At 35.6% G+C, this 18,131-nt stretch overlaps 1 protein-coding gene across 2 annotated transcripts in view; it reads right to left on the reverse strand.

Annotated features, from left to right (window-relative positions):
• Positions 1-18,131, reverse strand: part of LOC132702139 (chondroitin sulfate N-acetylgalactosaminyltransferase 1) — a 464,298-nt gene that overhangs the window by 42,414 nt on the left and 403,753 nt on the right. The gene's annotated exons all lie outside the window — the stretch shown is intronic.

Genomic DNA, 18,131 nt, shown 5'->3' on the forward strand with positions numbered 1-18,131 from the left:
TAATACTTGCATTAATTGTTGTCACCATTTGTGAAAAATATGGAAAATATCCTCTAGGTTCGCATACCTTTTTTTATTTTTTTTAAGGTGGCTAACAAAATACACAGACAGAAAAGTTTAGATCCTGTTCGTTAATGTAGCGCATAGAAAAAAATTAGAAAGAGAACGTTTCGTGTATGGCATTCGTAGTTAGTACGGAATATTAATCTAAAGGCTGCAAGACAGTGAAAGAGTGATGTGCTTAAGTGTGGTTCAGAGAGGTTATTTGGGCTGTAGAAGTTTTTCTTTGAACAGGGTTCAAATAGCGTCTCCTAGAGCGTTAGCAGAGAAGAGTATTACAGTATTTAGTATAAGCGTCCAGATTTCATTGTTGTTGAAATTGCCATAGAAACACACTTTCATGTAGTAGTAGCAGCAGCTTTAAAGTATATGACTTTTTAGTTAAGATGCCTTTCGAGTTTGCTTTATGGCTTGATAGGAAATTAAAGGGTAGATACAGATAAGTTACGAAAAAAAAAGTATGTACACTATCCTCAAAGATCAGCAATAAATAAAAGAAATTGATGAAATAGTAAAGTTGACTGCGATATCTTATATCATCAATAAGATAGATAAATTAATTTTGAAAATATTAAATAATAAAAACAAATAATAAAATAGCAAAGAAAATCAAAATTATCAATAAGATAGATAAATTAATTTTGTAAATATTAAATAATAAAAATAAAATTATAATAGCAAAGAAAGCCTACCACGGCCACATACACATAATATTTTCGACATATGAACTTTTCCCAGATAAATAGTCAAATATCTCACGATACCTTAAAACAGAAGCATGCGGAAATATGTATGAAGTTAACGCACGGTAGATGGCTTAGTAAATTAATAATGTATATGGTTTCTAATATCCTACCTTATTAATGAAAATTTTAACCAGGTTTTTGTTTTGCAGATATTATTGGTGGTGCCTGCCAGCTTCCAGTTCCGAGAAAAGAAATCCAATACTTTTCGTCTTTATTTCCCCTGTCCTTTGTGCGCAATAAAAGTACAGTTTGTACCCGCCTGGGTACACATTCGCAGAACTATATGTTTTTAAAATAAATGTTATGGTCAATATTCACTAGGTGGGTTACCTTATTAAAGAAAATCTTATTCCAAGAGGGGACACTAGTTTACATTCGAACCGCTAGAGGGTGCAGATGGTCACGCGAACAATATGATCAAGTCTCATTGACGCCATTGCTTTTCTTAGGGGTGGGAAAATATCTGGGCTCTGATTGGCTTCGCCGCCATCGCAAACTAGAGGTGGGGAGATTGATTAAACCCCATTGGTGCTTGCTTATCCAATGGGGGCCAGTTTCAAGGGATTATGGGTAAAGGGGGAGGAGCTAAAGAGTCGTGGGTAAGGAGGACACGCCCACAAAAGGGAGAGGAGTGGGGTTGTCCCCAAGCATACATATCTCTACTAGAATTCTATCAGGAAACAGATGTACCAACAAGTCAATGAATTCAAACTCTTGACTGGAACCTTCGGCACTATACTAACACACAATAAAGCGTTTTACTACAAACCGAAACTCAATTTTACGTACTCGACGCGCGTTTCGCCAACCAAGTTGGCATCTTCAGGAGAAGATTAAAACTAAACTTAATAGAACAAATGTTCTCTATATATATATATATATATATATATATATATATATATATATATATATATATATATATATATATATATATATATATATATATATATATACACATCGGGAAGTGGGAGGGGGAATTACGCACTGTTCACGCAACCAATCATCGCGTATATTGGGCTCAATATCCTTGTTCAATGCCTTATTTCCTCTCTTAACAATTTCTAATCTTTCGTAGGCATCTAATTTTCTACTATTATTTACATGTTTAACTAATTTAAAATTACTAATATCTACCTTATGATTATTGTTGAACATATGTTCGTCAACACTTGATTTTTCTAATCTAGCAAATTTTAAATGAGCTAAATGTTCCTTAAATTTAACATTAATTGATCTTTTGGTTTGCCCTACATATGACTTGTGACAATCGTTACAACATATTTCATAAATTCCCGACTTTTCAAGGGTATCTAGTTTATCCTTGGGATTATCCAAGAGATTTTTTAATTTTGATCAGGACTGATAGACACTTCGAAGACCTGCGGCCCTGAAGACTCTATGAGTACGTAAAATTGAGTTTCGGTTTGTAGTAAAACGCTTTATTGTGTGTTAGTATAGTGCCGAAGGTTCCAGTCAAGAGTTTGAATTCATTGACTTGTTGGTACATCTGTTTCCTGATAGAATTCTGCAGCACAGTGATTACTATTCTGTACATTGAACGTGGATTGGCAGGCATACGTTGAAGCCTCTGTTGAACCCTAACGCGTATTTTGTACTCTGCTTGCGGGTATGGAAATTGCAGGTGGATAAACAGCAGCCATGTACTTTTTTCAAAACTTCTGGAATCCTCCTGAGTCGGTTTTTGCTGAGTCGAACTTGCTGACCTTTCGTCAATGATCCTGTTGGCTTTTTCAGAGCTTGACTGAAACTCGCATTTTACTCTGTACCTGCTAATATATTGTTTGAGGGGGGCGGAGCTAAATGAGGGACATAGACACCGTCTCGAATGACTGATTTCCATATTGGTGACAGGTAGAGAGCTGAGTCGCAGTTAAGATTGTCAGGTTGTTTATATCTTTCGATAGACTCTAAGATATTTCGTTGGCGGAAGAATTGATTAAATACAAGAATTTTAGATTTATCGAACAAAATTTTATGTCCGGTTTCGTGATTGTATTCGGAAACAGCTGATGAGTTTATTTGTTTATTAGTCTAGGCTATATCGTGTTCTTTGAGCCTAGTTGATATTTTCAGCAGTCATGTTGAAGTCTCCATTTTTCTGTCCTTAAAGTAGTAGATATATTAAAGTTCCTATTTGGATATCCCTTACAGTTCTTCAAGTATGAAATCCCGATACACTTTGCATATTGCACAATTCAATTGCAACATCCATTTTGTACTCAACCACACGCAGATACTCTGCGAAAAACCGAACGTGTAGACGGAGCTCTATTAACAAAAATTTCGATGCCAAGAAAATCGGTTCTTCATTATTTCTCGAACGTAATAGCGATTCTCGACCGGCGTCGGAACTCAAAGTTTCACATTTTAAAGTTGAGAGGGTTAAAATGGCCCCGGGAAATTGTATCCCAAAGTTCGTCGGCGTGATGGATCTCAGTCGAAGTGCAAAAGTGTTTCTGCGGAGAACACAAACTTTTTACTTAGGCAAATGAAACTTTTGCAGTGCCTATGCTATTACGGTCGAGATTTTCATCGGCGCCCAATCTAGAAATTACTCTTGATCTAATTTGGGCCTTGTCTGAAGTTACTTTGAGTGAGGAAAATATTTAAGCGGATATAAAATTAATAAACAGTCACCAAGCAAAGAAGGAAAAGAAATTATATATATATATATATATATATATATATATATATATATATATATATATATATATATATATATATATATATATATATATATATATATATATATATATACGTATTGAGTCACGGATGGAAAAATGTGATGACACTATATTCCGGGATATCATCCGTTCGCTTGTTGAACTCCGACTAGAATCCTGCAGACGTTTCGCCAAAATCTCACTTGGCATTTTCAATGCTCGCGCACATGTGTGTTTTCGGAACCAAGTGAGATTTTGGCGAAACGTCTGCAGGATTCCAGTCGGAGTTCAACAAGCGAACGGATGATATCCCGGAATATAGTGTCATCATATGTATATATATATATATATATATATATATATATATATATATATATATATATATATATATATATATATATATATATATATATATATATATATATATATTTATTTATTTATTTATTTATTTAGCGCTGGTGAAAGAACGATTAGTTTGGAATTAAATTGGAGGACAGAATGTACCGCCTTACTGTAGAGAGAATGTTATGAACGGGAACTATGTAAGAAATGGATATGGATATGGAAGTGAAAATAAAGTAAAATACAAAGATCTGGTGAAACGTAATTTACAAGCATATTGATTTCCCGACATTTAAGTGAGAGAGATTCTCTCATTGCTTAGAAAAAAAAGAATGTGCATTGTACATTGCAGGCAATGGAAGGAGAACATTGTTGAGAGAAAAGCACGTATTATATACATGAAAGTTTCCTTCTCATAAGTAAAAAGTACAAACATAAAAATAAGCCATTCACTGTAATAGGTTATGGAAAAGATTACTCTTATCTATTGCATTACAAAACGAGTGGAATATAAGACATTTTTAAATGAATCTTTGGAGAGCGAAGTGTATATTAGAGATGTGGTCAAAAAGTAAGGTGAGTTTTAAGTTTTATCATCAAAATTAATGTTGTAGCCTTCACAGTAATCCCTCAGATATAATACACTTCTGCCAATATTTTTCCTAATCCTCGAAGCACTTCTGGTAAGCACTTTCTGGTATAACCTTGAGTTCTTGCTGCAATTATTTCTTTATTTCCTCAATCGTACCAATCCTACTTCCTTTCATGGGTTTCTTGAGTTTTGGGCACAGGAAAAAGTCGCAGGTAGCCATATCCGGTGAATATGGTGGCTGAGGCATGATTTGGGTTGAGTTTTTGGCCAAAAAATTAAATACGACGATAGGTGAGCAGGTGCGTTATCCTGATGCAAAATCCACGAATTGTTTTCCCACAATTCCGGACATTTTCTTCATATTGCCTTTCCCAAACGGCGCATAGCTTCAAGGTAAAACTCTTTCTTGACCGTAAGCGTATGTCGCTTAAGTGAAACAGTATTAAACGTGCGGCTCATCCTGAATTATCCTAAATTATTAAGGAAAGACTGGTGTATAAATAGTCTTGAGTATTTACATATCTCTGTTGTCTAGTCGTCAAAATAATTAATTTATTGCAATGTTTGTTATTATTATCGACTTATACCTAACCTAAAATGGTGCTAGTGAGAAGCGATTTGGATGAATTTTGTAAAATTGTTGGCGAAGAGATCAACGCGACAGCGAGATATTTGCAAGTAAGCTATTTAATTCCTTTTCAAATAAAGTTGATGATATAGTCGACAGGGGGTTGGAAACAATTGCAAAAAGTGTAACTAACACTGGAACATGTACAAACGGAAAATGAAGACCTTAAAAAACGCTTGGATTCCCAGGAACAGTTTTCCCTGAATTTAAGCAATTTAAGAATGCTTGGTGTAAAACATGAGAAAGGCGAGGACTGGAGATAAAAAGTTATTAACATATTTCGTGAAAAAATTTATAAAATATTTTATAAACAAAACGGAGATAAAAAGAACTGTCACCACGTAGAGTCCAAAACGCGTACGGCGGATAAGGTACCCACCGTGTTGGTTCAGTTTGCCTATCTCAGAACGCGAAATGCTTACGGCTAAAGCCGTATGGAAATATTTACATGCAACAAGACAAGTGGTTAGAATTGATAATGAGAAATGCTTGGAAATTTGATGAGGATTATTTAGTGCATCAAGCAAATATGTAATTTTTTGTATCTGTCATTTAATGCATATATACATATTTTTTAAAGATCGTTAATACGGACGGTAGCATGATTGATTACTAAAATTTATTTAGTAGTTTTCGATACTAGTCAGTTTTTTTTTTATTATCCTTTAGCTTCTTGCCCATTCAGTTTTACCACTTTTCTGTTCCCTGATGCAAAGATGGATTTTACTGAGGCACATATTAATGTTAGTTAGCTGACTTCGAATTTTGAACCGTTTCAGCAGCATGTATTGGAGAAAGATTATGATTTGATAGGCGTGACGGAGACGTGTTGTGAGGGGTGAGTGTGGATGCATATAAATTTTCCATAAAGGCAGTTTAAATTGACTAGTCTAGATTTTGATGAGTAAAACATCCCTTATATTTGCTGTTATTTACAGACCACCAAACTCAAATTTATGATTTTTTTGAGCCATTTGTATTCTGAATATGATAAAATCATACTTCTGGATGACCAGACGGTGGTTATGCAGTTTCGTAACTTAGTAGATTTTTAGATTAACCCACAAACGTAACATGGAATGTTGGAAAAAGAATACTTCGACATCTGCAAGCTACAAAAGAGATGAGATTAACTTTTCATCAAAATAGTAAGGCGTTAAATGTTGGTAAAAGGTCTCAGAGACTGAATTGGTTGCCAATGTCAATTCAGTAACAAAACTCTGAGAAAAGCCTACTGATTTCTGACAAATGGGTCAGAGGTTCGAGGAATCGAACTCAGCTCTGCCAACGAATCCTACTCTCACGTCCCCGAAGGCTGTATGTATATAGTCGCGTAGCTCCTGGGTGCATGGCGTACAGTGGATGTACGTTATGTAGCAGACGAGAAAGGGTGAGAGGCGAGTTCCTGGCGCCTGTAACTAACTGGGACTGATTGGCTAAGAGAAGACAACTCCGACAGAAAAACGGGCAGGTCGAGAAGCCCCAAGGTGGCAGCCCCACCACTCGTCTTACTCAACTACAGATCGGTTACCTGTATTGAGGAATCTACTAATAACTCACAAGCTTCATACAAATGCCTCGGATGATAGGACTGGATTATCTGCTGAACGACCCCGGCAAGTTAAAGGTAAACGAGTAGGTATAATTGATAAGCTAATATTAGGAACTTGGAATATGAGAGGCTTAGGAAATAAAGAACAAGAACTAAACAGAGTACTTAAAGAACGCAAAGCAAACATAATAGTCATAACTGAAACAAAAAAGAAATTAAAAGGAACTAAAGAAATAGACGATTACACAATGATTTACAGTGGAGTGGAACAAAATAAACGAGCCTGCTGTGGAGTCGGTATATTAATCGACCATAAATGGAAAACAAAAATCACTAGCTATACTTTTATAAATGAAAGAATCGTATCAGTGAGACTAAAATACGAAAGAGGCCATCTGACTATTATTGGTGTTTATGCTCCAGAAGAAGGGAAAAAAGAAGATACTGAATACTTTTACGAAACTTTACAAAGCCTAGTGAACAGATGTAATAAGAACGACGCTATCATTATAGCAGGAGACCTAAATGCAAGGGTAGGCAATATACCTATCACAGGAATTTTGGGTCCCTTCGGAGAGCCATGTCTAAATACAAATGGACAAGAACTGATACAGTTTGCTTCTTACAATCAGTTACGTATTACAAACTCATTTTTCAGACATAAGGAAATCCATAAATACACCTGGAGTGCTAGAGGCCAAAAATCGATAATCGACTATATCATTGTAAATGATAAAATTACCTCACTGATAGAAGATGTTAGGGTATACCGAGGCAGCGATGTCCATTCAGACCACTACTTGCTAATATCCACAATTAATATGCCTGCAAAATGGAAAAACACAAGTAAGAAACCCACAAACGAACTGGTATTCAAAGTATATCTGTTGAACGAGAACAGTGTTAGAGACCTTTATATAAGACGCCTGAACCAATATTTATCACAAACACTTAAAAGCGATAACTCCGACAAAGAATGGGAAAACATAAAGAGATGCATAGAAAGAGCAGCTTTTGAAAGTCTAGGAAAGAAGAAGAAGTTCAGAAATAAACATGGGCTAAGAATATGGAACAAAGAAATCGAAGAAGCCATTAAGAAAAAGAAAGTTTCATATTTGAAATATCTACAAACAAAAACAGATGAGAGTAAAGGGCAATATAACCTAGCTCGTAACACTGTCAACAGATTAAGGAAACAAATACAACAACAGTCTTGGGATAAATTCATCAGCAACGTGGAAAACGATATGCATGGACAACAAGCATTTGCTTATAAGGTAATTAGACAACTCAATAAAACTACAAAAGATCAGGCAAGCTTAAATATAATTGACGAACAAGAATGGACTAAACATTACGAATCTCTATGGTACAACCCAGATGCAGTAACATCAGAAGAAACAGAAAACGACGATATTTATGTGGGCGATAGAATAGACATCGACGAACTTCATGAGGTAATGAAAAAGATGAAAAATAGAAAGGCGGCGGGTCCAGACAACATCAACATGGAACTCTTGAAATATGGAGGACCGATATTAAATCTAAGATTATTGCACCTGTTTAATGAATGCTGGCGAGAGTGCCAAATACCTAAAGAATGGCAAGACACCCAAGTCATATCAATATTCAAAAAAGGGAAGAGAAACGATTGCAACAACTACCGAGGTATAAGTCTCATGAACTCTATATATAAAATATACTCTAAAATTATCAACAACAGAATAAAAGCAATCTCAGACGCCATTCTATTAGAAGATCAAAATGGGTTTAGGAAAGGAAGATCTTGCACTGACAGTGTCTTTACTGTGAGACAAATCATAGAAAAACACCGCGAATACAATATTCAAACACACATCGCCTTCATAGATTTTGAAAAGGCATTTGACAGGGTGGACAGGAATCTTCTGTGGAAAATTATGCGCCTCCGAGGATACCCCATACATCTGGTGCGAACAATAAAAACCTTGTACGAAAACACCCAAATAACTCTAAAATTAAACAGTGGCGAATCCAAACCCATAAAGACAAACCAAGGCTTAAAACAAGGATGCAGTCTGTCACCTTCTCTTTTTAATATCTACATTGACCATATCTTGAGAGAATGGAAAAGACAAACAAAGAAGGGAATTAAGATCGACCAGAACGACTATATGAATTCCCTTCTATTCGCAGACGACCTCATACTGATACAAAACAATGAAAATGATCTCCAAAGCTCTATACATAAACTGAATCTACTGTGTAAGGAATACAATATGACAATTTCGAAGGAAAAGACGAAAGTTATGGCCTTTGAAGGTATGTACTCTGTAAGAACAAAGATTGTTCTAGACAATCAACCATTGGAACAGGTGTCTCAGTTCCAGTACCTTGGTTGCGAAGTAGGATATGACAGAGATAATGATATCTCTCAAAAACTACGTAAATTTGAATATATATGTGGAACAATCCAAAGAACATTAAAGAATAAAACAAGGAAAGACACCAGAATAAAATTCTACAAAACTATGGCAACTCCAGTACTCCTATACGGTTGCGAAAGCTGGGTACCAACAAAAGCAGAATATAGCAGAATACAAGCGGCCGAAATGAAATTTTTAAGAGGGGTGAAAGGTTGCACACGACTAGATAGACTTAGAAATGAAGATATCAGAAACGAATTACAAATATTTGCAATGACAGATAAAATAAAAGAATATAGACGCAACTGGAAACAACATGTAGATAGAATGCCTGATGACAGAATCCCGAAAATAATAACAAACTACCAGCCAATAGGCAGAAGAAGTGTAGGTCGACCCCGCCGACGCTGGAGGGATGTATGAAGCCGGAACAGACTATAAGTCTAAACCGTGAAGAGTAGAAGAAGAAGAAGAAGATCAAAATAGTACAAGTATAGACTTGAAGTTGGGAGCCTTTTCAGACGCCTACTAGGGAGCTGTCAGGATAGAAAGGAAGAATGTTTGAGGCTGCGTAACACTATACGGAGCGAATCCAATAATATACACAAGGTTACAAGGTTTTACAATGTTTTTACATGGTTTTAAATTGAAGAATGAGCACTATTTTGTTTTGTGATAACAAAAGCTCCATTATGTTGTCTAAAAGCGTATATAGATGTTACGAAAGGATATTAACATCGAATATGTCTCAACAGACCAAAATTTCCCAGACGTATTAACTAAATCTTTAAGTTATGGAAACTTTATAAATCTTAAGAATAAGATACGCATTTCGTTTTTATACCTATGTTAGCATAATAGGCCTACGATTTTCATGCAAACATATCAAATTGAGGAGTGTTGGAGTTGTGGGAAGTCAGTAGTCACAGTACCACAGTTGATAGCTAGGTTAGGTTGTTGTGTTGGAAACACTGTTCTTTTTGTAGCACGTGTTATATAAATACAAGTGTCCTCATAAGAAAAATGTACAAACAGATAAACAATAATTAGAAGTGAATGTGCGGCGCAGACTTTATAAATGGCACACAACACCGGTTTTGAGGTGTTTGGTCTGAACCATCAACAATTTAATTTGGCCGGCAGTTTGTAAGCTGCTCTTAAGTATTCTGTCAATGACAAGTCTGATGTCCCTGAGATGCGATAAGAATTATGTTATATTTTGTTATTTTTATCCTACCACATTTATTCTTCATTCTTTGTTGTTTCGACAACGTGAATGGTAGGAACAAATCTATGTCAACTTCGGCAAGAAAGAATGAAAAATGGATAAGGCAACCCAACTGAGAGAATTATAGTCAGAATGAGTGATATCGGTCCAATTCAACTGAAACACAACAATGGGATTTAACTGTTATTAAAGCGGTTTAGCAAATCGTAAACATTTATGACCTTTGTCAAGAGTTAGTGATTCGTGCCTTAACTAAATCCAAAAGATTACTTTGGAAAGAATATTAAAAGAAAAATCCACAGTGGGGATCAAATCAAACCTCTGTGTAAATGACATAATAATAATATTATTATTTGGCAACAAAATAATGCAGAAAGCTTCACAATCTGGTTGCAAAAAAAGAGTTGAAGATAATTGCAAGAAGTTCAAGTTGGACCCCTAGACACTGAAGGTAATGTTCAAATAGATACTTGCGTTTTAGGTCGGTTCGTTAACGAACAAGATTTTTGGACCCTTTGTATTTTGTTGATGTTATAAAAATTAAAGTGACTTAAAACGAATGAATCAACCTTGTTTTAAATGACTTGGCCTCTGTTTGGATATAACGTTTTTAGATTGCCATATGCAGTGCGTATGAACATCTAGTCTAGTATTTTATATCTTCACATTGAATTTTTATGAGAAAACTATCTTGAATTGTGTCACACTATCATTATCAAAGATAATTATTGAAGACTTTTTGACATTAAGTTCTAAATTATATGAGTTGACAGAAAAAATGAAAGGCACAGCACATGTATCATCTGCGTAAAGGTGTGCGTTGCAAAATTGCAAACAAGATGTTATGTCTCAAATATAGATAGTAAATAGAGGAGGCCCAAGGATCGAACCTTGTGGACCATATTGAAGTATGTTACTGAGATAATTGCGTAATAGATGTATCAGAAAAACCAATAAAATATGAAATTACAAGTAGCAAGTAGCTTGCTCTTGTTATAATCTCTATTTTTCATTTATTATTAAGCTAATCGGTAATCTTATACTTTAAAATCCAATTGTCCATTAAAATGGACGTATTAGTGCTGCCATCTAGGCAAAACTGGAGTAAGGGACACATTCTATAAACACCTGTGTGACGTAGATATGACTGCCTTTGGTAAACAGACGCTTGACTGTATTTAAGATTTTGTGATAAAAATTAATAAAGAAAACGTTTCAACAGGTAGTGGGATGTACCGTTAATGTGTACATTTAAATGGACATTGACTTATATTATATATTGTATTATGCTTATATTTTTTGCATAACCCTTTAAATTATTTACGTAGTATCTTCGTTTTGGAGAAGATGATGAAAAAACCTTGACTGGTTTGGAAGATTCTGACATTGAAGGAGCCGAAGACAATGCATAGCAGTAGCAATGAAAATGCAGAGAAACCCTTTGAAGAAAATAATGATGTTGCTGAAATGGAAGTCGATGAAAACCTTGACCGGGATGTTTTAGATAATTCATCTGATTCAGACACAGAAATGAATGTACCTCTCAGTGTTCTGAGGAGTCACTGGAGGCGAACATCATGGAAAAAACGGATATATTTCAAGCACCAGATATGGAGGAGGCTCAAACAAGAGACAACAGTTATGACCGAAGAGAATGGGATGATTGTGACTATTTTAAAATGAACCTGAAATATTTCACACGACATAATCAACCTATGAATTTAACAGTGGATGTAATTAATTTTTTTGCAATTTCAGTTCTAATGTCAAGCTTAAAGTTTCCGCAAATTAAAATGCATTGAGCTGCCGTCATCAGAATGGAAAAAATAACTAAGAGTATTGAACTGAGATGGTTTTTACTTGATGAAAATCCCTTTAGCAAAATAAATAAGAACTAAAAGTTCAGATTTTCACGAAATTATATATTATGACATGAGATGTTTCGACAACACCGTGCCTTTATCAAATGTGTACATTTGATAAAGGCACGGTGTTTTCGAAACAATTGTCATGTGAAAATATATAATTTCGTAGAAAACTTGAGTATGACTAAAACTAGAGGCTAAATTATGGTAAGCAAGAGCACTTATCAACAAAGTAAAACATACCTGTTTATCCTTAGAACGTCATCAGATATTAGTTATAGATTACGGGTGTGTGTAGAGTTAAGCAGTTTGTCGGAGGCAAACCTAACCCAGAAGGGTTTAAACATTTTGATTGTGCAGAATGATTAATCTTAGCCTTTGAAATCAAACAAGAAAAATGAACATTAGTTCAAGTTTGTAATCTAGACTTGGGAGTAGGACCTACTGTTGTAATCCGTTTGTCAAATTCTCTTAAGAAGCTTGCTAGAGATTTTACAGAACAAACAGTTAGGATCGATGGTCGAATCGACGTCGTTTGATCAAAAACCAATTTTAATATCTTCCACAGCATCATGAGCGCAACCTGTAGATAGCTGCAAACGATGGTGTAAAAAAAGTACATTCAAGCCCCACGTCTACAGATAATTGTGCTGTATGACTGCATGAGAGACATTGACCTCATAGGATAAACAACTATAGAATGTCTGCTAGGATTAAAAAATAGACTGTAAAACCATTTTTCAACTTTTTGATTTAGCCATAGCCGACTCGTTATATCGCCAAGATCGGAAAAAATTAGGCGACCGGCAAAAGGATATTTTAAAATTTCTTGAATTTAAACTTGAAACTGTGGACTACTTATTTAAAGATTGCCCAAATTCTAATGCCGAAAGATCCAGTCCAACCCTACGTAATCAGCGAATGCCTGAGTTAGTAAACATTAAGAATTCCATGAGTTGTAAGCATATTGTAAGAAGAAAGCTTATTTGTGGATTACATCACAACACAAAAACTTTCTAACATTCTCTTTGCCAAGAGTCTTGGAATTATTGAAATTATCATTTTAAATTTCTCTCTCTCTCTCTCCTCTCTCCCTCTGCCTCCCTCCCTCTACATTTCTTTCCATACCTCCCTCCCTCCCTCCCTCCTCTCACCCTTCTTCCCTCCCACCCTCTTCATCTCTCTCTCTCTCTCTCTCTCTCTCTCTCTCTCTCTCTCTTTCTCCCCTCTCTCCCTCTCCCTCCCTCACTCTCTCCCCCCTACACCCCTCTATCCCACTCTTTCACTCTTCCGCTCCCCCTCTCTCTAGCCTTATAAAATTATTAGAAACAATTATAAGAGAAGAAAGGAAGCACGTATCACCCGTCGGCCGTCGTCCAATTTCACTTAGGGGTCTGACTCGCCCCTCAGCTATTGGTAACCGCGAATCCGTAAGAAATAAATCACGGCCAATCGGTTACCGATGTCCCTAGCGTAATCGTTTATCACCAAAAAGGCCCAAACATCCACTCGACAAAGGGCCCTATTACGCGAAGAATAATTCCGCCGATACACGAGAAAAATATACCCTTGCAACGCAATAATAGCCTATTGTGTGCCGGCGACAATGGACGTCCGAAGGGATGTCAATGGCGATTTTGATGGATGGATATTGGAAAACTGGATATTGTATATCGCCTGTCCATCCGAACCTATCAAAGGCGAAATAAGAACAGGGTGGCAAGGAACATAAAGCGAATGACAGAAAATTGATCTAGCGTCGATGTTTGGTTACTATTGGAATTCTTTTAATGGTGCAATGATCCAACTAACTTCCTCATTTGAAGATAGGTGGGTGTCGGATGGGTGCACCGGTAGTCGAAATATTACTGTATTCTCAAACTGTTTTAAATTCTTTAGCAAGTCACCTCCTCTCATTGTCCTGGTAGAAGAATATTTTTAATTTTTTTGTCCATTTTTGAACATTTCGGTTCATCTGGCCTCTGGTACAACTATTCATCCTTTACGCAACCTTTGCTTATTATTGCTTCGACATATCGGCTGATAGTTTACGGAGAGCTCAGAGTCTACAATATAACATGCCGTCACCAGAAATGATGATTGAATCAATCGATTTACGGTTAAGAATGTATCTCGTACGTCATAAGAACTCGTTAAGAGATAACCTACTGAAGTGTATAATTAGATAGTTTTTGGGTCCAAATAAGCTGTTGGTGTGATTAAAAGTACTAGTAGTATAGACATAGAAGAATATATAAAATATCCTAAAATATATTGAAACATTTTGTAAACTAAAACTAAATTTCGTTAAGTCTGGTTGCAGGATGTTACTTTCGGTTGAAGTAATTCCAGAATTTTCGATTCTCTGAAATTCATTCACTAAGCTGTACTTAAATAAAGAAAAAGGTTAAATTATTATACTATCTGAAAATATCAGTATGAGGGCAAGTTTCCAAAATCTAACACTGTATCGGCATGTACATGTATCCATTTTATTTATTTATTTATCAAAGGGCCAACCGCCCAATATACAGTACGATTCATATAAACAAAACAGTGAACAACAAAATAAAACAAAATTAAATCAAAACAGAATGAAATAGATGAATAGAAAATATCAATATTAGTATAGTTAGTCGACACGACAGTAAGGACACATATAACAGTAGCGAGGCACCAACACAATGTTTTACAGTACTATTCCGTAGATTATAAAAAATGGTGAAATCCCTATGCATGCCAGGAATCTGAAGAGTTGTAAGTTGGGGAGAGTTTTCCAATTCCGAGTAATCAACGTCCTCAAGTCCTGGGTGCTCCTTAAATGCTATATACCGCAGGAACCTATGGTCTGTATGCGGACGTTATACGAAGGAGACCACACACAGGAACAATAATCCAGGAGGGAGCAGAAGAGAACACTCTGGAAGTCCACTGTACAACGCTTAATAAAGTCCAAAATCTGAAGTGATTTAGACACAATAAATGAAACATGGTGTGTGTAAGTCAATCTAAATCGAGTAACACTCCAAGATCCCTTATTACGGGTCTGCAGTAACAGTGACCCTTTTATGTTATGTATAGGGTTTCTGCATTCCATTCAAATCGCACCATAGCGATAGGTGATCTAAATCGGATTGGAGTTTTATACAGTCATCAGCATTATGGACTCTCATATAGGGTTTTAGGTCGTCAGCAAATAATAAGAAAAATGCGTGATGAAAACACGAGGCAATATCATTCACATAGACATTGAAGAGTAGGGGTCGCAGGTGTGATCCTTGCGGAACACCAGAAGGCATTTTAATTTCGGTGGATTCGAAGCTCTGGACGCACTCAATCTGCACTCTTTCAGTAAGGTACGATGTTAACAATTATAAAAGTTTTCCCTGGATTCTAATGTTTCGCAATATTGTTATTAAGATTTGATGATTTACTCGATCAAATGCCTTTGAAAAGTCTGTGTATATGGCATGAACGTGTGACCCCCCCCCCCTTCAATGATTCCAGCAGAAAATCTGTAAATGGAAGCAAGTTTAGCTCAGTGGGGCGATGGGGGAGAAATCCAAATTGTTGGTCCATGAAGCAACCTTTCAGCCGAGCAGATAAATAGTCGCCGACTAAACTTTAGGAATACAGCTCAGGATACTGATGGGCCTGTAATTGTTGACTTGCGCGTTATCGCCAGAATTTAGGATAGGGGTAATGAAGCTTGATTTCCAGTAAGTTGGAAAAGTTCCCGTTTTTAAAGAATGGTAAAAGATGATATAAAGTGGTCGAGAAAGTATGAAGCTGCAATGCTTAATAAGATATGGTGAGAGAAAAATATATTTATATCTTTTTAGATACTTGTTGAAAGGAAGCTCTTTAATTTCATTGGACAAATCACTGCCCTGAACTCCAATCCTGCCATTATCCCCACAGCGTTACGTTGCATTCCAAAAATCGATCGACATGCGTGGCATGTACCCATTCTAATAGCGAATAAGATAAATGCGAGTAGATTACTGCAAAGTAAGGGAATCTTGAGATAAAAGAGGTTACGAAGGAGATACAAGTTCTTGGATAGCTTACAAACAAAATGATGGGTGTGCAAGTAGCAGTGAAGTGTTGGATCTAGAAATTTGATAGATGTCTCCGACTTAACTCTTCCAAATTCTCTGGCTTCCAAAAAGCAAAAGTTTGTTCGAAGCAAACCAACCTTTGGCCCATAAGATGTTCTTGCCTAGAGCTTGCGTTATCATGTTGGATTGCGCTGCATTGTAAACCACTTAACTTTGGATACTTTATAAATGCAATATAGGATAAAACAGTGAATTGAAAGTAACCTAACATACTTGCACTAAGATATTTAAATTTGTTGAATGACAAATTCAGTTTAAGTTACAGCTATGACAATGCATCCTCAGTGGAAAAAATGACTAAACATAGTGGCAATTTTAAGAAAAAGTATGAGCAAGTAATTCAGAGATTTTACATTCGACTTTTAATGGAAGTAGGTCTGATACCACAGAGCATCATTCCTTCAGTCACACAAGACAAACCAGACAATAATAGTACAGGTATTGATGTCCGAAATCTGGAATTTGAGGAAGAGTCTTTTAATAATGAAAACGACAATAAGTGATAAAGGAGAAGAAAATGTAAAATTGTTTTCAGAAACCGACCACAATTTTAAACAATTTTTAAAAATTATAAAAATCTATTTCATGGAACACAGTTGAACATTCACTTTTACAGTCGTACCCAACCACGTTAAACAACAGAATGATGCAATGATGTCAGAAGATATGTCAGATATCTTATCCCACCACCGCCTATAGAGGGCGCGTTGGTACGCCTTTTTGAACTTTTTCAAACACGTTGGCCTAATAATTGCATAGTTTACACATTTATTTTAGGGACGGAGTTTATAAAGGGAGGTTTAGTTATTTAATATTTATTTTCTGTTTGTATGTGAGATTTTGATTGAACGAAATTTGTATAAGTCGTCGAGATAATTTTCACCATATTGCATTAATGTAACTTTGGGATTCTATTGTATGTTCCTTAATTTACAAAGACTATAAGGTCTCCTCACTCAAGCAATAAGGCGTTTATAAAATTGTTGAATTTTTTGGAATCACTAATAATAATTTATACGAAGAGCAAATGAACTTTATTATAGAGATACATTATACATATATGTCGATGAAAGTTTACAAAAAGATGAATATATAATAAGCGATGAATATGGATATGGATATCACATGAAAATAGATATCTTGTCCATATCCATCGCTTGTTATATTCCAATTTCGTCTAATATTCTTCACTAAGACATAAAAGCATTTCTTAAATTACTAAATGATAAAATTTTTTCATTGTGCTCACAATAACAGTATTAAAAAAATATATACTGGACTATACAAACAGCTTGTAATATTTTTATAGTGTTGCTTTAATCTCATTTTAGAGAGTTAAATATGTGACGCATTATAAAGGCATTTTATTGTAGACATATGTATAGCATTCGCATAGGAATTGTACAAACTTTTTATTTAATCATGTTGTAGAATGTTATGAGACTTTCAGCATTCTATAGGATATATCTTATAGTTGTTTATGCAAACCATGGGGTATACTTGGAATGAAGGTCAGAAAGACGCTTAAGTATGATCTCAGGAGATCCATGCTCTCGTCTTGTATCAAAGGGTTTACTTAGTTCACTAGACAGAACAGAGTTATATTTCAGATTTCGATAACTCTCCCATACAGCTGACTTATACAAATTTTTGTTTCTTCGAAAGCGAAAGACTTGCTAAACACCTGCAAAACAGCTTCTCACCATCAAAATGTGAGCCATGCACGATCTTGGATATTATGGGAAGAAGTTGTGTTTAATATTCTTTGGTTTGGTATACTACTTAGTTTAAGTTTATTAGTATTCTTATTTCGTGTGTAATACAGCGTGTGTTGAATCGTGTGCGAATTATGCAAAATATGTGCCAGTCTAGTGTATCTCAGGAGATGCTCCCGCCCAAATGTAGAAA

Source organism: Cylas formicarius, unplaced genomic scaffold, assembly GCF_029955315.1.
Source record: "Cylas formicarius isolate icCylForm1 unplaced genomic scaffold, icCylForm1.1 PGA_scaffold_5__7_contigs__length_24384050, whole genome shotgun sequence".
Taxonomy (NCBI): domain Eukaryota; kingdom Metazoa; phylum Arthropoda; class Insecta; order Coleoptera; family Brentidae; genus Cylas; species Cylas formicarius.